The following is a 27,929-nucleotide window of genomic DNA, read 5'->3' on the forward strand; positions in this document are numbered from 1 at the left end:
GCCTGCCCTCAGTCTGCACCCAGTCTGATTGACCCTCCCCCGAGCAAACACAGACCTTTTCTGGCGACTTTCAAGGATGTCTTCTCTTGGTGATTATTTGTTGATTTCTTTCTGGGTCAAGCATTAAGTCAGAGGCTTGTCATGAAGTAAGTTCTGAGAGAAAACGAGGAGCTCAAGCAGCTGTCTGCCTCCACGCCGCCATCTTGGCCAGATTAAAGGAATTGTTGAAATATTTTTAAAAGTTTGTAGTCTCTGGAAGAAATGCCTGTTCGTAAGAATATTTAAAATTTTCAAGTATTTGATTTATACATATATAGATCTTGCCTTTTTGACTATGGATTTACATCTACATAAGTAGTTGAAGTTGAAGACAAAAGTTGAATTTTACAAAAAATAGCTTTTTTGTAAACACAACTTAGACATTTTTCTTTGGGCTTTCTTCTCTCTGTTCTTGACGTTGTTGTGCTCCTTAGTAGGAATTGTGACTTTTGCACGCATAACAGTAACTATCTTTCCAGTTGTGTAAACATTTCATTTGGCTTTGGAATGATGTCCACTGTCAATTGTGCTTTTGCACCACAATGGTCAGAAAAGTTGTGTAGAAAGATTGACAACCTGGTGTATTCTTTTAATTAGTATTCTTTTCTTTTTATCTGCTTATCACTTCTATATACCCAATTACTATTAATAAATGCTTATCTCAAGATACAACTATGAATAAAAATCAGGATACTTGTCCTAAGAAACACATATTTTAAAATTGACTGTGGAAGTATCTGTTTCAAAGGAGGTGATACAATGACTTATGATATGGACAAGCAAGGGTTTAACACTCTGAACTTTCCTTAATAAAAATATCAGTAGTGTCCATTACAAGCAAACAGAATAGACTAAAGATTTGTGAGGCTGTCATATTGATGTGACATATTTGTCAGAATTCAAAGCACTAAGATTCCTTAAATATATTTGATATAGCATCCTGGGAACTTTAAAGTATAGCAAACAAATAAAAAAATAAGATGTTTGCTTTTAATACCAGAAAGAAGCAAGAGATATTTATGGTAGTAATGAAAACAATTATAATTACATGCATTTTACACAGAAATATTTATATATTCTTCAATGTTAATGTAAATGTGAAAAATAGAATATAGAAATAATTTCTTCCTTTTCACCTCTCCAAATCTTTCAGAGGTTTATTTTTTAGTCTTTCTCTTCTCTCCACTAACCACCCTCCATCCCCTGGGGAAAATCAGGTTCATCATTAGTGCTGGATTTAATTTTACCACTAGAGGAAAAACTACTTAAAAGTAAACAAAAATAGGCATTATTGTCATTTTTTGTTGTTGTTTAGCATCAATATTTTAAAAAGATTGTGAATTACTTTTATCTTCAGATTTCTTTTCAGAAAACTTTTCTTTTAATGATTTCATAATAATAAAGAAAGTAGTCTTTACTGTATCCAAGTCCTGTTGGTATTTTCCAGTGGTGCTCCTGGCAAAAATAATATAAGTAGGGAGAATACTGGATCTGGAGTCAGGAAAAGCTGATTTTAATTATGGCTTCAGTATTGTGTGATCTTGAGCAAGTCATGTTTTTTTTCTTTAGCTTTCTTATTTGTAAAATGAGAACAATCATAGAACTTTCCTCCCAGAGTTATTTTGAGGATAAGATACCATTTGTAAGGTGCTTTATGAAATTTAAATTATAATGCTATTTTTATTATTATTTTTAGTCATATGAAAAGGTGCTCTAAATCACTATTGATTAGAGAAATGTAAATTAAGACAATTCTGAGGTACCTCTATACATTTTTAGATTGATTAAGATGATAGGAAAAGATGAGGAATGTTGGAGGGGATGTGGGAAAATTTGGACTTTGGTGGTGGAGTTGTGAACTGATATAACCATTCTGGAGAGCAATTTGGAACTTTGCCCTAAGGAGTATCAAACTGTGCATACCCTTTGATCCAGCAGTGTTTCTCCTGGGCTTATATCACAAAGAGATCTTAAAGAAGAGAAAGGAGCCCACATGAACAAAAATGTTTGTGGCAGCCTTTTTTGTAGTGGAAAAAAAAGGAAACTTGAGTGCTTGCCCATCAGTTGGAGAATGGCTGAATACGTTATGTTTTATGAATGTTATTAAATACTATTATTCTATAAGAAATGATCAGCCAGAGAGACTTACATAAACAGATGCTAAGTGGAATGAGCTGAACCAGGTGATCAGGGTATACTGCAACAACAATATTATACCATGATCAATTCTAATCAACGTGGTTCTTTTCCACAGTAAGATGATCCAGACCAGTTCCATATAGAGTTTGACTAGTGATATTGAGATATCCAAGTATATGCACAGTCTGGTTGCTTTTTGGACACAGGTACAAATTACTTTCCAGAATGGTTGATTCTAGAAAGTTCCACAACTCCACTAATAGTGCCTTGGCATCTCAATTTTCCCATATCCTCTTTCAATATTTATCAGTTTCCTTTTCAGTCAAATTGACCAATCTGATAGTGGTAATGCGGCATTAAGAATTACTTCAATTTAAGTAAAATGATATAGATCATGTGTTCATGTGGCTGTGGATAGCTTTGATTTCTTCATCTGAAACCTGTCTGTTCATATCCTTTGACCATTTATTAATTGGGGAATGTCTCCATTATTTTCAAGGAAGTTTTCTTTCTATCTCTTTCTGCTGGATATTGTTGAAAATATATAGAAATGCTAATCATTTATGTGGGTTTTGTTTCCTATCCTGCAACATTGTTGAAGTTGTTCATTGTTTGAATTGTTTTTTTAGTTCATTCTCTGTGGTTCTCTAAATATACTATCTTTGTATATCAAAGAGATGTTTAGAGATATGTAGAAATGTTTATTCATTTATCATTTCCTTTTTTTTTAATCCTAGTGTTTATTGTTGGTTATAGTATGTGTTAAACATAATATGCTTGTTTCCTCAATCACAGTAAAAAGAAAACTTAAAAAATAAGTAAGTATATAAATGAACCAATTTTGATAATTCAGGATAAAAGTGATCAGAATAATGTTAATTAGGCATGTTTTAATTTTGGGATGTATTTCATCTCTCATTGCTGCAAAGAATGATAGTTTCCTTTTTTGTTTTTTAGCAATAACTATGGCTTACATCTCTCCTCCTACCTGTCTAACCACATACTTGCTGGTTCATTTTTTCTCTTTCTGACTCCTTAAATTGCATATTTCCCTGAATTCTCTCTGGGTTTCTTATCTTTCAGTGTACTCTATTCTTTTTTAATATCATTTAATCTGGCAGATTTAAGTCAAGTCAACAGGGATGTATACTATATCTACTGCAAGCCAGAAATTTCAGTTATTACTTACCTTTATGTTTGTGCTACCCAAAATTTTCACTTTTATTTCTGATCTCTTACTGAAATTAACTCAACAATTTACTTCTATTTTATTTATATACTGATATGCCAACAATATAAGTTTCAGAGTTTAACTTGTTATAGTCAGAGGCAGGTAGAATAGAGTATTGTTATGTTTATTATGCAAAATCTTTTAAAAATTTAGTGTAGTCTATCCACTTTGCATTTCATATCCTTCTCTATCTCTCATTTAGTTATAAATTCTTCTCTATTTCTCCATACATCTGATAGGTAAAATATTCTTTACTCTCCTAATTTGCTTATGGTATCAGCTTTTACATCTAAATCATGTACCAATTCTGACCTTATTTTGGTATATGATGTGAGATGTTGGTCTATATTTACTTTATTCCATTTTTTTATAGTTTTCCCAGTAGTTTTTGTCAAATAGGGAGTTCTTTTCCCAAGAGTTTGAGTCTTTGGTTTTATCAAATGATTACAATTGTTGTTGACTACTGTGTCTTGTGTACCTAGCCTATTCCCTTGATCCAATACTCTGTTTCTTAGATAGTATTACATTGTTTTGGTGATTTCCATGTTATAATATATAGTTTTGGTATGGCTAGGCCACCTTCCTTTGTTTTCCCCCCAACTAATTCCCTTTATATTCTTGACTTTTTTGTTCCTCTAGGTGAATTTTGTTATAATTTTTTTCTTGCTCTAGTATCTATCTATCTATCTATCTATCTATCTATCTATCTATCTATCTATCTATCATCTAGATATAGATATAGATAGATATATGTGTGTATATATGTATATATACACACTATATATATATATATATATGTGTATATATCACAATAACAGCAAGAATGTGTGATGATCAAGTATAAAAGACTTGGTTCTTCTCAGTGGTTTAGAGATCCAAGACAATCCCAATAAATTTTGATTCGAAAACACCATCTGTATCCAGAAAAAGAACTATGGAGATTGAATGTAAATCAACATATGCTATGTTCATTTCTTTTTTCTGTCTTTTGTGCTTTTTCCCTTTTGTTCTCATTTTTATCTCCCCCTTGAAAAAAGAAAAAAAAAGTTATTATGATGACAAGGAAGATCAAAATACACACTCAGAAAATGATAACAAAGTCCTAAAAACTCCTACATCCAAAGCCTCCAAGAAAAATAATAATTGGGTTCAAGTCATAGGAGAGTTTGAAGGAGATTTTGAAAATCAAGTAAAGGATAGAGGGAAATTTAGGGAAAGAATTGAGAGTGGTGTAAAAGGAAATCAAAAAGCTAATGAAGAAAATGTTTTTAAAAGCTAAATTGTCCTATTAGAAAAGGGATACAAAAGCTCAATTGAGCAAATGGAATCTAATGACTTTATGAGAAAGCAAGATACAATAAAATAAAACCAAAAGAGAAACAAATGAAATATTTCATTGGAAAAATTTAAAAATTATTAGTGTATCTGACAGTCATGATCAAAAAATGATCCTGGACATCATCTTTTCAGAAATTATCAAGGAAAACTACCCTAATCTTCTAGAAACAGAAGATAAAATAGAAATAAAAAAAAATTCCACTGATCTCTTCCTGAAAGACATGCCAAAATGAAAATTCCTAAGAACATTATAGCTAAGTTCAAGGAGAAAATACAGCAAGTGTTCAGAAAAAACAAACAAAAAAACAAACAAACAAACAAAAAACAGTTCTGCTTCTTTTACTCAGCATCAGATTATGTAAATCTCTCTGGGTGTTTCTAAAATCAACTTGTTCATCATTTTTAATAGAATAATTTTTCTATTACCTTTGCATACCACAACTTATTTAAACATTCTCTAACCAATGGGCATCTACTCATTTTCCAGTTCTTTGCTACCACAAAAAAGCACTGCTACAAACATTTTTGTACATGTAGGTCCTTTTACTCAATTATGATTTCCTTGGGATACACATCTAGTAATGGCACTGCTAGTTGTCCTTTTGACAATATTTCCAAATTGCTCTTGAGAATCGTTGGACCATTTCATAACTCCACCAATAAAACATTAATATCCTAGTTTTTCCGATACCCATTCTGACATTTATCATTATCTTTTCCTGTCATCTTAGCCAATCTGAGAGTGTGAGGTTATACCTCAGAGTTGTTTTAATTTGCATCTCTAATTCATAATGATTTTTTTCAAATGACTATAAATAGCTATAATTTTGTTATCTGAAAATAGTTCATATTGTTTGATCATTTATCAATTGGGAAATGACTTGTTCTCTTATTAATTTGACACAGTTCTTTATATATTTTAGAAATAAGACCTTTATCAGAAATACTGGATGTAAAAATTTTTCCCAAATTTGTACTTCTCTTTTAATCTTATGATGATTTTGTTTGTGCAAAAACTTTTTAATGTAATTTAATCAGAGTTGTCTATTTTGACTTTCATAATGTTCTCTAGTTCTTCTTTGATCATAAAATTCCTCCCTCTCCAAAGTTGATAGGTAAATTATACCTTGCTCTCCTAATTTGTTTATGGTATGATCTTTTATGCCCAAATCATGAACCCACTGTGACCTCATTTTGGTATGGAGAGTGAGATGTAAGTCTATGTCAAGTTTGTGACATCATTTATTTATTTATTTATTCGTTCATTTATTTTATTTATTTATTTTTGCTTTCTCAACATTTTTTGTGAAGTAATGAGTTCTTATTACAGTAGTTGTAATTTTGAGAGTTATCAAATATGATATTACTATAGCCATTGATTATTGTTTTGTGTGTATATAATCTATTCCACTAACCCATAGCTCTATTTCTTAGCTAGGACCAAATGATTTTAATGGCTTTATAAAAGAGTTTAAGTCTGCTACTCCTAATGCACCATCTCTTTTATTTTTCATTAATTTCCTTGATATTCATGAACTTTTGTTCTTCCAGATGAATTTTGTTATTATTTTTTCTAGTTTTATAAAAATAATTATTTGGTAGTTAGATTGGTATGACACTGAACAAGCAGACAAATATAGACAGAATTGTCATTGTTTTTAGCTAAGCCTACCAATGAGCAATTAAACGTTTTCCAATTGTTTAGATTTGACATTATTTGCATGAGAAATGCTTTGTAATTTTGTTCTTGTGTTTGTCTTGATAGGTCGACCTCCAAATATTTGATTTTGTCTATAGTTATTTTAAGTGGAATTTCTCTTTGTATCTCATGCTGAAGGGCTTTGTCAGTAATATATACAAATGCTGATGATTTGTATGAATTTATTTAATATCCTGCAACTTTGCTAAAAGTTGTTAATTATTTCAAGTAGGTTTTTAGATAATTTTCTAGGATTCTCTAAGTATATTACCATGTCATCTGCAAAGAATGATGATATTTTCATCTCTTTGATACCTATTTTTAATTCAATTCTTTTTTATTGCTAAAGGCATCATTTATAGTAAAATATTAAATAATAGTGGTAATAATGGTCATTCTTCTTTTTCCCTGATCTTCTTGGGAATGCATCCGCCTTCTCCCCATTACAAATAATGCTTTCTATTGCTTTTAGATAGAAATTGCTTATTATTTTAAGGAAAGCTTCCTTCATCCCTATGCTTTCCAGTTGTTTTTTTTTTTTTTTTTAATGAAAATGGGTGCTATATTTTGTCAAAAGCTTTTTTGGCATCTATTGAGTTTATCATATGATTTTTATTGGTTTTATTACTGATTATGACAGTAGTTTTCCTGTTATTTAATCAGCCCTGCATTCTTGGTATAAATTCCACTTGATTAGAATGTATTATCCTGCTTCTAAGTTGCTTTAATCTCTTTGCTAATATTTTATTAAAATTTTTTTCATCGGTATTCATTAGGTACATTGGTCTTTAAATTTTTTCTCTGTTTTGGCTCTTTGTGGTTTAGGTATCAGTACCATATTTGTGTCATAGAAGGAATTTAACAGGACTCCTTCTTTACCTAATTTTCCAAAAATTTTACATAATATTGGGATTATTTTTTCTTTAAATGTTTGGTAGAATTCAATTGTAAATCCATTTAGCCCTGGAGAGTTTTTTCTTAGGTTGTTCATTCATGGCTTATTCACCTTTTTTTTCTAAAATGGTACTAATTAAGTGATTTATTTGCTTTTATGTTAATCTGGGCAATTTATATTGTGCAAGTATTTATGCATTTCATTTAGATTATCACAATTGTTGTCATACAGTTAAGCAAAATAGCTCCTAATTATTTAATTTAATTTTTCATTGGTGATGAGTTCACCCTTTCAGTTTTGATGCTGGTAATTTGCTTTTTTCTTTCCTTCTTCTAAGCAAATTAACCAAAGGTTTAATCTATTTTGTTGCTTTTTGCATAAAACAAATTCTTAGTTTTATTAATTAATTCAATAGTTTTCTTAGGTTCCATTTTATTAATCTCTCATTTGAGTTTCAGAATTTCTGATTTGATATTTAGTTTGGTTTTTTCCTAGCTTTTTTAGTTGCATGCTCAGTTAACTGATCTCCTCTTTCTCTTTTTTTTTTTTCATGTAACTATTTAGGATATAACATTTCCCCTAAGAACTGCTTGAGCTGCATCCCATAGGTTTTGGCATATTGTTTCCTTTTTGTCATTCTCCTGGATGGATTGTTACTGTGATTTGCTGTTTGACACACTTGTTCTTTAGAATTAGATTAATTAATTTCTAATTGGTTTTTAGTCTATCTTTCCCTGGTCTCTTTGTTGAATATAATTTTTATTGAACTATGGTCTGAACAGGAAGCCTTTACTTTTTCTGCTTTTCTGTATTTTATTGTGAGGTATTCCTTTCTATCATATTCAATTTTCTCCAGAGGTCTAGTATTTCTAGGTTTTCTAGGATTCTATTACCTTCCTAGCTTCTTTCTTATTTATTTTATGGTTAGATTTGTCAGAATTTGAGAGAAGGCCGAGGTTCTTCATGAATATAGGTTTACTCTCTATTTCTTCATGTAACTGGTTTATATCTTCTTTAGGATTTTGGGTGTTCTACCACTTGTTACAAAAACAGTTAGTATCCTTACCACTTCATTGTTCATGGTACCTTTCAACTAGATATAAGTTCCTTATTTATTTTTTAAATTAGATATACTTTTACTTTTGCTTCATCTGAGACCAGAATTCCTATCACTCCTTTTTAAAAATTTCAGCTGAAGCATAATTAATTTTGCTCCATCCTTTTACCTTTATTTTCTATGTATCTGTGTCAAATGTGTTTGTTGTAAGCAACATATTGTAGGATTCTGTTTTTTAATCCACTCTGCTATTTGCTTCTGTTTTATGGGAGAATTCATCCTATTCACATTAACAGTTATGATTACCAGCTCTGTATTTCCTTCCATCCTATTTTCTCCCCTGTGTAGACATTTGTTCTTTTTCATCCTGTCTCTCCTTAAACAGCCTTTTGTTTTTAACCCCCCCCCCAATATCTGTCCTATTTTCTATCACCTTTCCCCCTTCTCTTATCCCTTTCTCCTGGTGTTTCTGCTCTCCCTTCTATCCAGCCCCTCCCTTGTCTTTCCCCCTTTCTCCTACTATTTTTTATACAGTAAGATGCATTTTATAACCTACTGAATGGTATCACATCAGAAACTATCGACAACCACATCCTCTGTACATGTGATGTTGCCCTCTATCTTCCACAATAAGAGATACAGTTCTAAAGAATTACAGATATTGCTTTCCCATCTAAGGATATAAACAGTTTAATCTTTCTATTTTCCTCTGTTTAACTTCCTATGCTTCACTTGAGTCCTGTTTCTGAAGATCAAAATTTCAGTTTAGTTCTGAATTCTCTTACTTCATTGAACGTCCAATTCTCACTGGGTGAGAATCACTTGGTTGTAACCCCATGTTTTTGCCTTTCAGAATATGTATTCCAGGCTCTGTGATCCTTTATTTTAGGCTCTGCCAAGTCCTGTGCAATCATGACTATTGCTTCTTGAAACTAATTGCTTTGGTCTGGCATCTTGCAATTTTTACCTTGAGATTATTGCTGTGCTTTTGCAACACTATTCCTTGGGGTTTTCTTTTTGAAGGTGATCGATGGATTCTTTCAACGACTTTTTCCCCTTCTGTTTCTAGAATATCAGGACAGTTTTTCTTGATGATATCTTGAAGAATGCTATTCAGAATCTGTTTTTGGTCATAGCCTTCAGATATATGAGTAATTTTAAAATTGTCTCTTATGAATTTATTTTCCAGATTAGCTTTTTTTTTTTTTTTTTCAATGAGGTCTTTTACACGGTCTTCCACTTTTTTTTTCATTCTTTTTAGTTTGACTAATTCTTGATGTCTCACAGAGTCATTACCTTCCATTTATCCCATTCTAGTTTTAATTGTGATTTTCTTCAGTTATTCTTTGCATCTCTTTTTTTACATTTGATTAATTCTACTTTTAAGCTATTGTATTCTTGGGTGATTTTTTTTTCATTTGTCCTATTATTTTTTAAGAGATTGCTTTTCTTTTCCAAGCTGTTGATTCTCTCTTGCATACCTCTCATTTGTTTTCTCATTTTTTCTTCTGCCTCTCTTATTTATTTTTTAAAGTCTTTTATAAGCATTTCCAAGAAGCCTATCTGAGCTTAAGCCCAATTCGTATCATTCTTTGACATTTCCTTTATGGAAATTTTGTTCTCATCTTGGTTGGTGTTTTGGAGTTACCTGTCACAATAGTAGCTTTCTATGGTGAAAGAAGCCCTTTTCTATTTCTTGCTCATTTTATTTTTTATCCTATTTTTTATTTTTGTCATCAAGTTATTCTCTTTAAGCAAAGGGGGTCAGTATCCCAAGCTTCCTATGCAACTCTGAGTCTTGACTTTGCACTAGTTTTGCTCTCAGCAGGGGGTAGCTTTATCTGCTCTTTCCAGGAAATAGCCTGATTTCCCAGATTTTGCCTTCAGCTACCTCTCCCCCTCCCCCCTCCCCCGCCACTGGTCTGCCTTGCTACTTAGTCAGGACTGAGATTCTTGGTTGTTGATCTGCTATGTTGAAGACCCTCTAAGTGGCTTTTGCAGACTCTGATTCAAAGGTCAGGCTGGGGCTGGGACTGAAGCTGCAGTGGCATGGCCAGTGCTTGAATTATATTCTGGACTCCACCCCATTTGCACAGACCCTCTCCACTGAAACTTTCCAAGTCCTCCCTGGTGTCTCCAGGCTGAGAGATACAGAAGCCTTCAGCATTTCTGCTCATTCTGAGGTCTCCTCTTTCTGAGGCTGGGGACAGGCCATGGCTGGGAATGAGCAGGAGGCTGACCTGATATGCCTTATGCTTGGATTGCACATTGAGTTCCCATCCCACCCTGGTTCTATAGACCTTTTAAGCTGACTTTCCAAGTCCTCTCTGATGTTTCTGGGCTGAGAGGTTTGGAAGCCACCAGAATTGCAGGTGATTCAGAGGCTGGGGGTAGGCCATGGCTGGAGCCAGGTAGGGAGATTGCACCAGATTGCCCTGTGTGGGTTTGCATGTTTGAATTCCAACCCTGGTTTTACAGACCTTTAAAGCTGATCTTCCAGATACTCTTTAGTGTTTCTGGGCTGAGAGGTCTGGATACCAACAGTACTGTATGTGACTCAGGGTCTGGGGCTGGGGCTGGGGCTGCACTGGCATATCTCCACCAGCACTGTGTGCTGGACTCCCACCTTTCCTGCTGAGCTTCTAAGGTGCTTTTGGCTGGAAAATGTCCTATATCTTTTGGATATTCTGATGCTTTAAAAATTGTTCAGAGTCATTATTTAAAGGGATTTTGAGTGGTTTGGGAGAGAAGTTGACTGAGTTCCTGCCTTTATTCCATATCTTGGCTCTGCTTCCAGAAGGTTTTAATAAAACCTAATCCTATTCATTTGCCTCCCTACCCCTTTCCAAGGCAGTTCAGACTCCACTGCAAACTGTATGTATTTACTTCATGATGGTCAGCAATGTGATAGTTAGCAATACTAAATCCTTTCAGGAGCAAGAACATACTGGGCCTGCAATAAATAGTCAGCAATTAAGAGATAATCCCATAGTACCAGCATTGCAAAACTCTAAACTGCTAGGACCAGGAAGGACAACTCCAGAGTACCTGAGAAGCAGCTATCTGAACTGCTGTTGCTGGCCCAGAAGATTGTCTGATGGAAATTACTCAGCATCCATCTGGTGCCAGTACTATTCAATCAAAAATCAGTTGGAGTAGCCTAGATTGGTGAACTGTGAATTGCCCAGTGTTGGAGGAAACTGGGAAGCTTTGAGATCCTGCATCCAAGGAAACTAACATCAGAGGAGAAATGTTTTTTTTTTTTCTTTTAAAAAGTGAACAATTTTTAAAAAAATAATATATGGGTCTATAGGGAAAGGCAGAGGGTTTGGGGGATTAAAATTACCAAAGATCTCAGTAAGAAAAAAACTCAAAGTCTGTGAGCATAAGTAAATAAATCAACAGGAAAACACACTAAGAATAGAAGAAAGTATGGCCTCCAGATCTAATAAATCAGTTTAGGGACATATGAATAAATACTTCAGAACAAAAGAAAACAATTCAATATTTGATGAAGCAGGAAATCTTCTGGAAGGTAAGGAAAAACATGGAACTATAGTACATTGTTCCAGAGTAGTTGGAAAGATAAATGAGAATTGTGAGAGCAGAATGTATGTTTTACACAACAAAAATATTGAGCAGAAGAGAATTACTGAATATGCAATGGCAATTCTCACTGAAAAAACAAATGAGAACAATTCATTAGAAATGAAGAAGAAAGGCAAAAATAATAACTTTAAAAGGAAATCTATTCATTATATAATAAATACTGATCTCAAAGACAGGATGGGTAGAGATACATGCTAGGTAACAGAACAAAAGGAGAAGTGGATAAATGCAATAGTCAAAGATAGTTCTCATTTAGGAATTTAGAATTATGCAAATAAAATGACTAAAATGTTTATATCCTTTAAACCAATGACTTCATTATTGGGCTCATATCCAAAGGAAGCCATCAATAAGAAGCAAGTGTTCATACACACCAAAAAATTTATAGCAGTACCTTTTTTGATAGCTAAGAATTGAAAACAAAGTTAATGTTCCTCAACTGGGAAATGGCTAAACAAATTATGGTATATGAATATAATGGAATATTACTCTGCTGTAAGAAATTATTTATGTGTGGTAAATATAAAAAAGGATGGAAAGATCTATATGAATTGAGTCACAGTGGTACACAGCCAAGAAAGCAGTAGAAATGGAAAGAACAGTAGCACAGCAATAATACAAAAGTGGGCAGTAGGGTATAACAATGGATAGAGTACTGGGTCTAGAGTCAGCATAACTTGCTCTCTGAATTCAAATCTGGTCTCAGATATGTACTAGCTGTATGATCTGGACAAATCATTTAACCCTGTTTGCCTTAGTTCCTCATCTGTAAAATGGGCTGAAGAAGGAAATGGCAAATCACTCCATCTTTGGTAATAAAACCCCAAATGAGATCACACTTGAAGAGTTGGACATTATTGAAAAAAAATGACTTAATAACAATAACAAAATCAAAAGTAAATATAGCACATTACAAAGGTCAATTAAGAATTAAGTGATGAAATATGACAAAACACAACCAACCCAACCCTTCATGGAAACAGGGTAACATAGTGAATAGGTTTTTAGACTTTTCCCCAAATTTTGATTTGTTATGCTGATTTTATTTCCCTCTTAATCCCAAAATATTACTTCTTTTATAGCATGATTCTCTGGGAAGGGGATAGGAAAAGACATTGAGTAATTATGATATAATAATGATCAATAAAAACTTATTTTGAAAAAAATAAGACCATAGGATCATTCATCTCTGAACAATGCTACTTGAACTCCAGCCCCAATCTTCAACTGTCCCTTATCTGAACCCTGTAATCTATTACTGGAACACAGGCTCAGATAGCAAGAACTTTCATTTTATTTTTCTTGAAACAGGTTTCATATCTCTTTCCATCTCTGTATCTGGCTAAATGCACTCTGGCCATCATTTTCAACTCTCTTGCTATACTTCTTTTCATCAGAGTCCTTTTATGTGTTGACTTACCCCATTATAATGAAGTTTCTTAAAGGCAGGAACTATACTGCTCCCTTACATTTTTAGGTTAGTTTTGAAAAGAACCAAATCAACTTGAAGACCAATCTCCTAATTTTTCAGGGAAGTAAAATTAGGTCTTGAGAAGTTAAATGTTTTATTAAAAGTCATGCAAAGTAGCATACATCAGAGGAGGGATATTAACACAGGCCCTCTGTTTCCAAAGCTAGTACCCTTTCCATTATGGCAAACTTCCATAAAAGAAACCATTTAGGAAAAGCTATATTTGCTTTTATAAATTAAAGCAGAATAGTAAAAATTAAACCAAGTGTTCTCACATGGATCATGTTGTCTCATTTGGAAATTAATAGTTACAACTACCTAGAAAAATTCTTGGGAAATCAAGCAACTGGCATCAGAATTACTTCTAGAAAATGGAGTCAAATCTTTGTCAAGTTTAAAGAATAAATCAAATAAGAGCAAAACTGGACTACATCCATCTCCAGCTGTCCTGGGTAAAAAAAATATCAGTATAGGATAAAAACATGCATGAGAAAGTCCTGTTCCTACAGGAAAATGATTTGCCAGTAAATGCAATATCACCAAATTAACTGACATGGATATTACAGTTTTGGTACTTTATAGTCCAAGTAAATTTATTTCACTATTTTAATGATTCTTCTATTCCAGTTTATATTAAATTCATGCCTGGTTATATATAGAATATATATAGATACCTGTCATTTTATAATGCACTGTTTAGAAAACTTTTATTCAGCTTTTTAAACTTTCTTTTGTGTAATTCCTTATACTTGGGAAATTTTACTTCCTCTGAGAATCTTTCCCTAATGACACAAGCTCATGCTATCTTGTCCCCCCATTTCCTTTGAATTTGTTGATAATTACATAATCAGCATGACCCATTGAAAATCCAACATTTTTTTTTTGTCTTGTATCTATATACCACCTAGTGCAGGGTTCAGCACAGAATAATAACAATAAATATTTGCTGAAATTATTTGAATTCTATGAGGTTTTCCTTGAAGAGAAAGTATGAATCAATTTTCCTAAATATGAAGCACACTGAATATTTCATATTCTAAATCAATAGCACTAAGAAAATCACAGAATAGAAATGTGAATCTATTATATTAGGAGTATGCCTTTTGTTTTACATTTTCTATAATTGTACAATGTGTTCTATAATATATGCATATTGTTTTTATGCTACAATATAAGTTAAAAAATAAGAATGTTAATACTTACATGGACTTACATGAACTAAAGCATTATTAATCTGACTAGAGAATTTCATGACTGATTCTTCTTATGGCTACTGAATATTGTAATTCCCTTTTTATTAGAGATAATTTCATTCTTTTTTCTTTTAGAAAAGATAGAGCAAAATTTTAATTGGAATATTCTATAATACTTCTCAAATAGAAGCATTTTTTTTTACTCAGGCTACTACTATTTTGAAGTTTAGGCTCTCATCCTCTATTTCTTTGTTCTATTATGATAGTCTACTAATTATCTCCTTGCTTTCATTTACTTCCCTCACTAATGTATCCTCCATACACTTTCTGGATTGATCTCCCTAATACACAGATTTGTTCACAATACTCCTCTAATCAAAAACTTTGATGAGATTCTTATACTTAATGGAATAAAATACCAAAAAAAATAAGTGTTTAAGGATTCATATAGTCTGTCTTCATTCTATTATTTCATGTGTTTATTTTTTGCCTTTTTCTTTAGGCACTATAAGAGATAAAAAATATGGAACACTAACTATCCCTGGTTTTTATACTACATTGTCTTCCCATTCTTTTCCTCATATTGTCCCTTTATGAACTTCACAAGTTCAAATACAAGATCAGTAACCTTCCTTCCATGAAGCCTACCCTCAGACCCCTCACTCAAACTGATCTCTCTCTCTTCAAAATTTCATCTAACATTTGTTAGAATCTCTGAAAACAGATTTAAATTCTCTCCTATGCTATATATGTTTGCTTATATGTTTTCTCATACCTATGATACTTACATCCCTTATGATTAGAGATGAAATAATTGTATATTTTTGTATTTTCCAGTCCCTAACACAATATAAACTTCACCAAAATTTATTGAATCAAGTTGAATAAAATTTAATTGAACCAAAGTTAGTGGAAGATGTTGTCATTGGGTAGAAATCTACCATCTTTTTGCTTAACTTTCTCTTTATAGTACCTAAAATTAATCTATGAAACATGAATGTTTCATAATTATAAAAAAGGGTTGATTTGAGTCAATAAACATAGATTAGACACTTGTTAGATCTCCCAGATATTAGAGACAAAAAGAAAAAATGAAAATAGTCCCTGCACTCAAGAATTTTACATTTTACTGGAATAATGACTTATTTTCTTTGGCAGTAAGTAATTTAAGTAATCCCTAAGGATTACTATCACACAGTATTTAGAATATTTGTAAACATTAATTTAGCCATTGGTACTTCAAATGTAAGATGTTTATCTAATGACTGTGAACAATGTTAGTGGAAGGGAATTATAACAGTTTTAATATTCTTATTATAAATGAAATCAGAAGAAAAAATGTTGTAGTTGTATAGTAGGGTGGAACATACATCTTTCTTTGAGAGGAAAATAAAAGAGTTGGTGGTGTTGATTGTGTGTAGACATACAATATTAAAAAGTCAATATATAATTTTATACAAATAATGCTTATCTTGCTCATATTGTAGTGCTTATGATAAACTTTTGCAAAAAAAGGTCCAATAAATATTGTTGCCTCTTATGTGCCAGCATCTGTTATAGAGAATGAGAAGACAGACAAATTCTATGAAAAATGTAAAAGCAAAGTCTCCAAATTAATACTTTGATACTTGGCTGTGGGAAAACTGGGACACTGATGCATTGTTGGTGGAGTTGTGAAAGAATCCAACCATTCTGGAGAGCAATCTGGAATTATGCCCAAAAAGTTATCAAAATGTGCATACCCTTTGACCCAGCCATACTACTACTGGGCTTATATCCCAAGGAAATACTAAAGAAGGGAAAGGGACCTGTATGTGCCAAAATGTTTGTGGCAGCCCTTTTCATAGTGGCTAGAAGCTGGAAGATGAATGGATGTCCATCAATTGGAGAATGGTTGGGTAAATTATGGTATATGAATGTTATGGAATATTATTGTTCTGTAAGAAATGACCAACAGGAGAAATACAGAGAGGCTTGGAGAGACTTACATCAACTGATGCTAAGTGAAACGAGCAGAACCAGAAGACCATTATACACTTCAACAATGATACTGTACGAGAATGTATGCTGATGGAAGTGGTTATCTTCAACATAGAGAAGAGCTAATCCAATTCCAATTGATTAATGATGGACAGAATCATTTCCATCCAGAAAAGGAACACTGAGAAATGAGTGTAAACTGTTATTTTTACCTTCTGAATCCAATTCTTCCTGTGCAACAAGAAATTCAGTTCTACACACATATATTGTATCTAGAATATACTGTAATATATTTAACATGTATAAGACTGCCTGCCATCTGGGGGAGGGGGTTGGGGGAGGAAGGGAAAAAATCTGAATAGAAGTAAGTGCAAGGGATAATGTTGTAAAAAAATTACCCATGCATATGTACTGTCAAAAAAAAAGTTATAATTATAAAATTAAATAAAAATTAATTTGAAACTTAAAAAAAAATACTTTGATACTTGAGGATGCCAGGACAAAAGGAAGCATAGGGTATGAAGGTAAAAATAATGTTGAAAACATGTTTCAAGGTAAGAAACAAAAAATTCAAAGGTTTGTACATAATATTGAAGATACACACTGATTATTCCAAATAATTCTGCTAACAAAAAACTGAGAAATATTGTACATAGTAAGCACAAAATAATGGATTGAAAGTGAAATAGATTTTATCTAAACAGATAAGAAATAACTTGCTGCTGATGTGGAATTTGTTTCTGAATCAAGGATCTGTGTATGATAAAACCACCAAATTGTAATAGAAAAGATCAAAAGCAATAAGTTCTTATAAGAAAAAAAAAATAAAATGAGAAGATATAACACTCATTTGAGGCAAATTTAATATGATCTACCTAAATAAGATGGTGATACAAAAATTGGTGAATGAATAAAATAATTTTAGCATAGGTTATCATAACTTTTTAAACAAGTTTAATTGATGTTAGCCAGTACCCCAAGCTAGAAGGCAAAAAGAATCTCTCTATGTCCTTATCTCTTCATTCCTGGATGATGGCAATAACATTCTGGTTGATTTTCCTTTATAAGTTTCTTGTGACTTGATTACTTAATGTAGCTGCTAACTTGATTGCTTTAAAGCATAGCTCTGTCTGCTCTCCCCTTCCTTGCTTTATTAAAGAAAAAACCAAAAAAACCCAAAAAATTTCCAGTGGCTCCTCTAACCTTCAGGATAAAAATATAGCTTCTGTTTGGCTTTTAAAGTCTTTCATAACCTGATCTCTGCTGCTTTCCAGTATTCTTATACTTCACTCCCTACTATATACTCTAGGACACTGGCCTTCTTGTTACTTGCAGGTGACTCTTTAAAAAAAAAATTATGCTTAAGCACTGACTCTCTTTTCTACCCCTTAATGTTTTTGGTGTAACACAAACTCCAAAATTCACTGTTATAGGGCTTCCTCATTAATGGAAATGAATTCCCTGACTTCCACTTTTGCCAATGTAACTCTACCAATGAGAAGAGATTTCCAATAGGCTTTAGGATTGGGGTTACATTGGATTTGTCGTCCTGGGTAGATTATGTAAAGCATGTGCAAATATTCACTTCCATCATGTAGAAAGTTTGGAGAACTGCTTTCAGTTATGCATTTGGAAATACCAAAGAGTCTCTTGATTGGCTGCAAAGATAAGAGAGAAGATAGATAACACAATTGCTGTACAAAATTAACTACTTTTAAAACAGAGTTTCTTTCCACCTGTGAATTATGTGGACTGATTAAAATTGTATCTTCAGGTTTGCATGAGGGAAATGCTTATTTCCTCTTTTTTCCATTTCTCATGTGGCTTCCATGGAGTAATGGATACAATTCTTGCCTAAGTGAGATTAAACCTGGTATTGGAGTTCTGGTTTTAATGGGGCAGACATCTTTTTCTTGACAAAGTGGTCTTATTTATGGAAATCTTCAAGTGCTCAGAGAGTAACAACTACTAGAATGCTTTAAAAATTGTTTAGCTCGATGAGTATATTAATACAGTGTTTGACAAACCCAAAGACCCCAGATTTTGGGATAAGAACTCACTATTTGAAAAATAATTGCTGGGAAATTGGAAATTAGTATGGGAGAAACTAGGCACTGTCCTAATATCCCATACCAAGATAAGGTAGAAATGGATTCATGATTTATACATAAAGAATGATCTTATAAGCAAATTAGAAGAACAAAAAATAATTTACCTCTCAGATCTGTGGAGGAGGAAGGAATTTGTGACCAAAGAAGAACTGGAGTATATTATTGAATACAAAATGGATAATTTTATTATATTAAGTTAAAAAGTTTTTTGTACAGTCAAAACCAAGGCAAACAAGATTAGAAGCGAAATAATAAACTGAGAAAAAAAAATACATTCAAAGAATCTGATAAAGCTCTCCTTTCTAAAATAAATAGAGAACTGATTCAAATTTAGAAGAATTCAAGCCATCCTCCAGTTTATAAATGGTCAAAGGATATGAAAAAAACAATTTTCAGGTGAAGAAACTGAAACCATTCTGGTCATATGAAAAGGTGCTCTGAATCACTATTGAGCAGAGAAATGCAAATCAATACAACTCTGAGGTATCACTACATACCTCTCAGATTGGCTAAGATGAAAAGATAAGAAAATGATGAATGTTGGAGGGTCTGTGGGGAAAACAGGGACATTAAAACATTATTGGTGGAGTTGTGAAGTGATCCAGCTATTCTGGAGAGCAATTTGGAACTATGCCCAAAGAACTATCAAACTGTGCATACCCTTTGATCCAGTAGTGTAAGGCTGTCCTGAGACTTATCCTAAAGAGATCATAAAGGAGGGAAAGGGACCCTTATGTGCAAAAATGTTTTGTGGCAGCCCTTTTTGTAGTGGCAAGAAACCAGAAATTGAGTGGTCCATCAGTTGGAGAATGTCTGAATAAGCTATGATATATGAATGTTATGGAATATTATTGTTTTATAAGAAATGATCAGCAGGATGATTTCAGAGTCCTGGGGAGATTGACATGCACTGATGCTAAGTGAAGTGAGCAGAACCAGGAGATCATTGTACACAACAGCAAGATCGTATAATGATCACTCCTGATTGACATGGCTCTTTTCAGCAATGAGATGATGCAGGCCAGTTCCAATGGTCTTGCGAAGACAGCCATCTGCACCAGGCAGAGTGGAACTGAGTATAGATCACAACACAGCATTTTCACTCTTTTTGTTGTTGTTTGTTTACATTTTGGTTTTTTCTTATTTTTTTTTCCTTTTTGATCTGATTTTTCTTGTGTAGCATAATAACTGTGGAAATATGTATAGAAGAATTGCATCTTTAATATATATTGGATTACCTGCCATCTGGGGAGTAAGTAGAGGGAAAGGAGGGGAAAAAAGAAAACTTGTTTAACTATCACATATAGAAATTGTATTTTGAAATAGTATGTATTGAGGTTACATCATTCAGCCAACTTAATATCAACAGTCCTTAGATTTGAAAATTTTATTTTTGTATCAGAGGTTAATAGGAAGTAGGGATATCTCTTAGTTTGGAGCCTTTCAGTAAGGTATCAGTATTTTTCTGGATTTTTAATGAATTATATATTTTGGACCCCAGGATATGACTATTCCCAGGATGGAATCAACTTAAATAACGTAAGGCCTTATATGTGTTCATTGTTAATGATAATTGCAACAATGTAAGAAAAATAATATTAACCTAGGCCTAAACTGTGATGAGTAAAATTTGATATTTGAGGCAAAATCTTGGGAATACGATTTTGATATTGTTCTTTGTTTTGGTTTCAGATATTATTGTTTGAACTGTCATTAAGCCAATAATCCACCATTCAAAGAAAATGCTATGTGCTATTCAAAGTGAGTGTGATCTGAAATCTGCTGGATGTCTGTGACTTGGAAAATTGAGGGGATCATCTTCTATAGGGAAAAAAGGTCTCTTATCTCAGTATCTCATTATGCCATTTTCTTTCTGACTAGTAAATTTTCTCACCTGACTAATTCTGAGCCTGCCTATGATAAAATGTAAATAACATGGAATCAAACACAGCTAAGGGAGTTTTCCCCTGTTAAGTTATGTCATATCAGTTTGTATCCTTGAATGGATAGTCTTATATTGTTAAAACTATATTTCACTATTTATCCTTTCAAACCAAATTTCTGTAACCAAGGAAGCCTAACTATACAAATTTTGTTTTTGATGTATCTTATTGTAATACTCAAACATCTCTGAGTTATTATAATGTGATATAACTATGAAAGATCTTACAGTCTCTATTTTGATTTTGTGATTCAGTTCCTATCCTAAGCAATAAGGGAAATGAGGTCTTAGATTTGCCATCTGTTTCCTTGTTAATAATTATGCATTTATATGTAGCATCAAGTCTGCCCAGTATCATCTTTTTCTTTGATATTGTAATGTATATACATATATGTATGTATGTATATATATGTATATCTAGAGAAATAGATGTAAATAAATAGATAAATAAATGAGATAAATATATCTTATGTCTTTTCATCAAAGAGGGATAGGATGATAGGATAACGATGTGCTCAGTGCTTAAAAGTTAATTAAGGAATTTCAATGCAAAAATGCATTAATCCTTGTAAAAAAGTTAAATCTTTTTTTTGTTTTATTTTGAAGATACTATTTAATAATATTAAAAAAGGACTCATTTTTACAAGGCACACCAATAGGAATCATTTTTAAGATCATTTCTTCAGAATGTAATTGATATTGTCTATATTAAAGCTTTTTTAAACTATGGATCATGACTCTAATGTAGAATTGTGTAATTGAACATGGGGGTTGTGAAATTATGACTATTTTCAGAAAATTATCAGAAAATTTTTGATTTATACACTTATTTCATATACTTGTAGTTGGGGTCACGAAAATTTCTTCACAGCAAAGGAGTCATAAGAGGAAAACGTTTCCTCTATATCATGTATAGAATTAAGGTAAAGATAAAAAGAGCAAGAAATATGTAAAAATTGAAATTCTATGAAGTCTAAGGTGAAGTATGGATTCCTAATTTGATGTTTTTATCAATCTTGTTTTCAATAGAATTAACTCCATAAAATTTGAGATGGTTTTCACTACATGAACTAGTTATTTAGGAGGCTATGCTAGATTAAACTAAATTGTGTTAAACCATTATCATTAGAAGGTTTTAGCAGCACTATGGAATATGTCCAAGTAACTTGGAACCAGAGAAGTGGATCCACCTCCAAAGCTGTTCTGAGAACCAGGCCTATTCTAGAATTTTCAAAGAAATTTTCCGTGGATCAGACGGTTATATGAGAAACCTTAAACCCATGGCAAAATATTCTGATTAAAGGGTATTTAGAGTGGTTTTCCAAGAATGAAGAGATTTTATGTTATTTAATATGTATTTAATATTTTATTTGCTCTTGATTTGAAATTTTGTGACTTCATTTGCTTGCAAGAGACAAAAGGCCTAATTTTCTATATTTATTGTTTGCAGAGCAGGGCCATTCCTCATGTTACTTTTCCTTAACTTAAGACTTTTTGGTTAATATTGACCTCATCTGACCAAAATCATTTTTATGGAATAATAATTTTAACTATTTGCCATTCCCTACATAGAAACTAAAGGGAAGTTCTAGCTTTTCAAAGTGATTTAATTATTTATTAACTAAGAAAGGAATTTCATGATGTCTACTTTTCTTGTTTAACTTAATGATAGGTACATTTCTTCTCTTAATCAGTCCATTGTGAAATCTCTATATGTAATATAATCTGTAACCTGACTTAGTTTACCTTGAGAATCTGTTTAATAAGGCTTGTCCCCTTAGAGGATGTAGAGTTTATGAGTCTACTTAATTAAATTTGTTCAGCTCTTATAACATTGACAAAAGCATGAGATGATTACTTTTTCTGTGATATTCATAGCCTTATATGAGTTTTTTTGACTATTGCTTTCAATAACTGAAATTTCCCTTTATTGTATAGTTCACTTGTTTTCCAGTATAAATCTGACTTCACTGTCTCATAGCCTTGAAGCTCAAGTTGACTTTTCTGACCATGAGATATTGGGAGGAGTTTTCTTTTTTTCTTTTTTAATATTATATAAAAAACATAGTAAAAAAAAAGACAGAAAAGGGTAAAACAAAACAAAACAAGGCAGAACACATGTGTCCAGAAGAACATCAGGGAGGATTCAAAATATATAACAATAAATTTCCAGTTCAAGAAAAGACGTGTAATAGTAGAAGAAATTATATTCATGAAGGTGCATCTTTTCTTTACTTCCTTTTAGGTTGTTCTTTTGTTCTCTGATGTGCACTTTTTTCACATTATTTTTTTTTCCTTACATTTCCCCATCTTCCTCAAGGAGGCTATAGTAAACTAAGAATATATTTATATATACATATATAGTTATATCGATATATACACACATGTACACACACATATACATACATTTTTCCTGTTCCTGAAAATTATTTGCTTTTCTTATGCTTCTTATCTTGCCTTCCTATTACTTAACTCCCCTACCCACTGATTCCTCCTTTATCTTCTTCTGCCATCCTTTGTTTCCTCATCTGCCTATCTCTTCTTCTTATTTCTTTATAGATTTTTGAGGGTGCTACCCTCTATGGTATAAATGTTTTTTTTGACTATGTAACCCATTCCGAATATGAGTAGGTTTTCAAAACTACGAGCCCTCCCCACCCATGCCAATGTGTCTAATGTTCTATGCACCTAATTTATATAACATAATCATTATTTTTATCTTAACTCTGTCCCAATATTTCTTTTAAACTATTCAATTACTAATGTCAGTGTTAAACATATGGTATATATTTCCATGTAAAAAACATAAATAATTTGTTCATGTTAATTTTTTTTAAATTGATCTGATTGAATTTGATATTGGCTCCTATATGTAAAATTTTCTATTGAGTTCAGAAATGGTGGAAAGTCTTGAAAATCTTCAAGTTTATTGAATATCTTTTTCATTTAATATTAAGCATAATTTTTCTGGGTATCATATTTTCATTCACAGGTCTAGTTCTTTTAATTGCTAGTAAATATGCTAGAACCTATGGTCTTTTATTATGACTACTGCTAAGTCTTGTACAATTATAATTTTTATATGAATTGATTTTTTCTTTTTTTTGTATTTGAAACTTGGCAATAAATTCTTCTTCTTTTTTTTTTTTTTTTTTTTAACAAACAATCTCTTTGAAGTAGCAATAAGTATATTTTTTCTATTTCTGATTTCCCTCGCATGTTCCAGGATAATTTTCTTGGATTATTTTTTGCATTATTATGGTAAAGGTTCTTTTTTTGGTCACAGCATTAAAGTAGTCCAATTATTCTTATATTTTCTCTTTTTGATCTGTTCTCCAGATCTGCTATTTTTATTATTTTATTATATTTATATTATATTTATTATATTATACCTTCTGTTCTATTTTTTCATTTTTATATTATTTGGTAATTTTCTCATACCTTCACTGATTTCCTCTTTCCTAATTCTAATTTTTAGACTTAATTTTGTCTTTAAGGCTCTGTATTTTTTTCTAGTTAGTTAACTTCCCCCTCCCACCCCCGCAATCTCCTTGTTTGTGTTGAATGGTTTTTATTTTATTTTATATTTTACTAGTTTTTCTCAATGTCTCTCATTTGATTTTTAAATTCTTTTTTAAGTTTTATAAATTCTCTCTAGGGAGGAAGCCATTCAATATTACCATCGGGGCTAAAGAAGGCTTTTTGTTTTGTTTTGTTTTGGTTTGGTTTGGTTTAGTTTTTTTTAAACTTCACTGTCCTTCTCTGCAGATGAGCCTGTTTTCCCTGTTTCCACAGTAAGTTTCTATAGATGGGTTGCTTCTTCTTCACTGGTTCATTTTTTTAAATTAATGAGAAGTACTAGTGTAAGCACCTCTAATCATTAGGTGGAGAGTTGGTACCTCTAGCTTCACTCCAGTTCTTCCCTGTTACCTGGAATAAGTTTACTTAAGAGTTCCTTCTCGTGGACTAGCTGTACCTGATCTAAAACTGTATTATAAAGCAGCAGTGACCAAAACCATTTGGTATTGGCTAAGGTATAGACTAGTTGATCAGTGGAATAGGTTAGGTTCATAGGATAAAATAGTGAATAAGTATAGCAATCTAATGTTTAACAAACCCAAAGATCCCACCTTTTGGGATAAGAATCCAGTATTTGACAAAAACTGCTGTGAAAACTGGAAATTAGTATGGCAGAAATTAGGCATAGATCCCACACTAAACACCACATACCAAGATAAGATCAAAACGGGTCCTCATTCTTTATGCCTAAATGAGATCATAAATAAATTAGAGGAACATAAGATAGTTTACCTCTCAGACTTATGGAGGAGGACCAGAGGAGAACTAGAGATCATGATTGATAATAAAATAGAAAATTTTGATTATATCAAATTAAAAAGCTTTTGTACAAACAAAATTAATGCAAACAAGATTAGAAGGGAAGTAACAAACTAGGAAAACATTTTTACAGTTAAAGGTTCTGATAAAGGCCTCAGTTCCAAAATATATAGAGAACTAACTCTAATTTATAAGAAATCAAGCCATTCTCCAATTGATAAATGGCCAAAGGATATGAACAGACAATTTTCAGATGATGAAATTGAAATTATTTCCACTCATATGAAAGATAATGATGAATGTTGGAGGGGATGTAGGAAAACTAGGACACTGATGCATTGTTGGTGGAGTTGTGAATGAATCAAACCATTCTGGAGAGCAATCTGGAATTATACACAAAAAGCATAAAACTATGCATACTCTTTGATCCACCAGTGCTACTATAGGTCTTATATCCCAAAGAAATACTAAAGAAGGGAAAGGGACCTGTATGTGCCAAAATGTTTGTGGCAGCCCTTTTTGTAGTGGCTAGAAACTGGAAAATGAATGGATGCCCATCAATTGGAGAATGGTTGGGTAAATTGTGGTATATCAATGTTATGGAATATTATTGCTCTGTAAGAAATGACCAGCAAGAGGAATACAGAGAGGCTTGGAGAGACTTACATGAACTGATGCTAAGTGAAATGAGCAGAACCAGGAGATCATTATACATTTCAACAACAATACTGTATGAGGATGTATTCTGATGGAAGTAGATATCTTCAACAAAGAGAAGATCTAATTCAGTTCCAATTGATCAAAGGTGGACAGAATCAGCTACACCCAGAGCAGGAACACTGGGAAATGAGTGTAAACTGTTTGCATTTTTGTTTTTCTTCCCAGGTTATTTTTGCCTTCTGAATCCAATTCTTCTTGTGCAATAAGAAATTCGGTTCTGCACATATATATTGTATGTAGGATATACTATAACACACTGGTCCTCAAACTTTTTAAATAGGGGGCCAGTTCAGACTGTTGGAGGGCCAGACTATAGTAAAAATAAAAACTATGAAAAAATTCCTATGCACGCTGCATATACCTTATCTTGAAGTGAAGAAACATAATGGTAACAAATACAATATTTAAAATGAAGTAAAGTTAAAGCAACAAACTTACCAGTATTTCAATGGGAACTATGGGCCTGCTTTTGCTAATGAAATGGTCAATTTCTGGTTTCATATTTGTCACTGCTAGTAGCAACAAGTGATGCAAGTGTGCATCCATTAGTCTTGATCTGGTTGGAGATTTCAAATGTTTCATTCTAGAAAAAGTCTGTTCACAGACATAAGTACTGCAAAAGATGGTTGTCATTTTGAGTGCATGGTTCCTGAGATGAGGATATGTCTCAGAGGGGAGAGATGCATAGAAATTATGAAGGCTGTTTGACTTGAAAGTGTCTTTCAGAGAGTTACAATTCTGCAGTTCAGCCAGTTCCATTTGGTAAATTGTATCCACATTTTCAATGTCAACAGAAAATGGGTTGCGGAAAAGCTGTATGTCCTGTTCATGGAGATGAAGCTCTTTAAATCTAAATTGGAACTCTTTTTGCAATTTTTCCAATGAATCCACACATGTTTTGTTTGGGAATGCAATCAGTGGTTTTTCTGCAAACAGATTTTGAGTTGTAGGGAAATGGCAGAAGTTTTCCTCCTTCACTTGTTTGATGAGGAGGCCTAATTTTACTTCAAATGCTTTGACATGTGATTGCATATCACAGATGAGCTTCCCCTTTCCTTGAAGTTGAATATTGAAATTGTTGAGTAGCTCTGTTACATTTGTCAGAAAGGCAAGGTGCCATTTCCATTCTGCATCATTGAGCTCCGGTACTTCTTTGTTTTTTGAAAGCAGAAAAGTTGTAATCTGTGGAAGTAAGTCATAGAAACATTTCAAAACTCTCCCTTGACTCAGTCATTGAACTTCTGTGTGATATAGAACATCTTCATACTCAACATTTAGCTCAGACAGAAATTCCTGAAATTGTCTGTGATTTATTGCATTAGCTCTAATGAAGTTAACACAAGATACCACAATTTTCATAACAGAGTCCCATTTCAGTGATTTACTACACAGTGCTTGTTGGTGGATGAGGCAGTGTATGGCTATTAGATGAGAATGGTTATGTTTGTCCATCTCTTGGTTAATGCGAGCAATTACTCCTTTCTTAGACCCCACCATGCTAGGGGCACCATCAGTTGTTAAGCTGGCTAGTTTAGCCCAGTCCAGCTCCAAACCATTCATAGTTTGGCAAACCTTTTCATAGATATCCTCTCCTGTAGTTGTTCCTTTGATGCTTTGCAGTGCAGAAAGCTCTTTTATGACTTCAAAATAAGCATTCATCCCACAAATAAAAATTAGAAGTTGTACAGAATCATGGACATCATTGCTTTCATCAAGTGCCAAGGAAAAATATGAAATTTTTTTTTGTGGTGTTTTGCAAATGCTGTTGCAGATTGTCTCCTATTTCTTCAATCCTCCATGTAATTGTAGGTCCTGAAAGACTCACTGTATTAAATAAATCAGCCTTCTCTGGACACATTTCTTTGACAACAGAAAGAAGTTGAGTTTCATATTGTTGATGCAAATTATTGTCTTTGAACACAGACACTATATTCTGGCATAGAAGACATACAGCTCTTTCCTTGTACTGCATGAAAAAGTAATCATAAGTCCACTGTTCTTTGAATATCCTATATACTCCAAGTCAAATTTTCTTTTTCTTGGCATCATTATTTCTAAGGAATTCCAAATTGCTATTAGTAAAATATCAATATAAATACAGTGCTACAAAAACAATATACCAGCAATAACTTTGCCCACACAGAGACATACAGACTACAATGTCCAA

The sequence above is a fragment of the Sminthopsis crassicaudata genome, chromosome 3 (genome assembly GCF_048593235.1).
Source record: "Sminthopsis crassicaudata isolate SCR6 chromosome 3, ASM4859323v1, whole genome shotgun sequence".
NCBI lineage: Eukaryota > Metazoa > Chordata > Mammalia > Dasyuromorphia > Dasyuridae > Sminthopsis > Sminthopsis crassicaudata.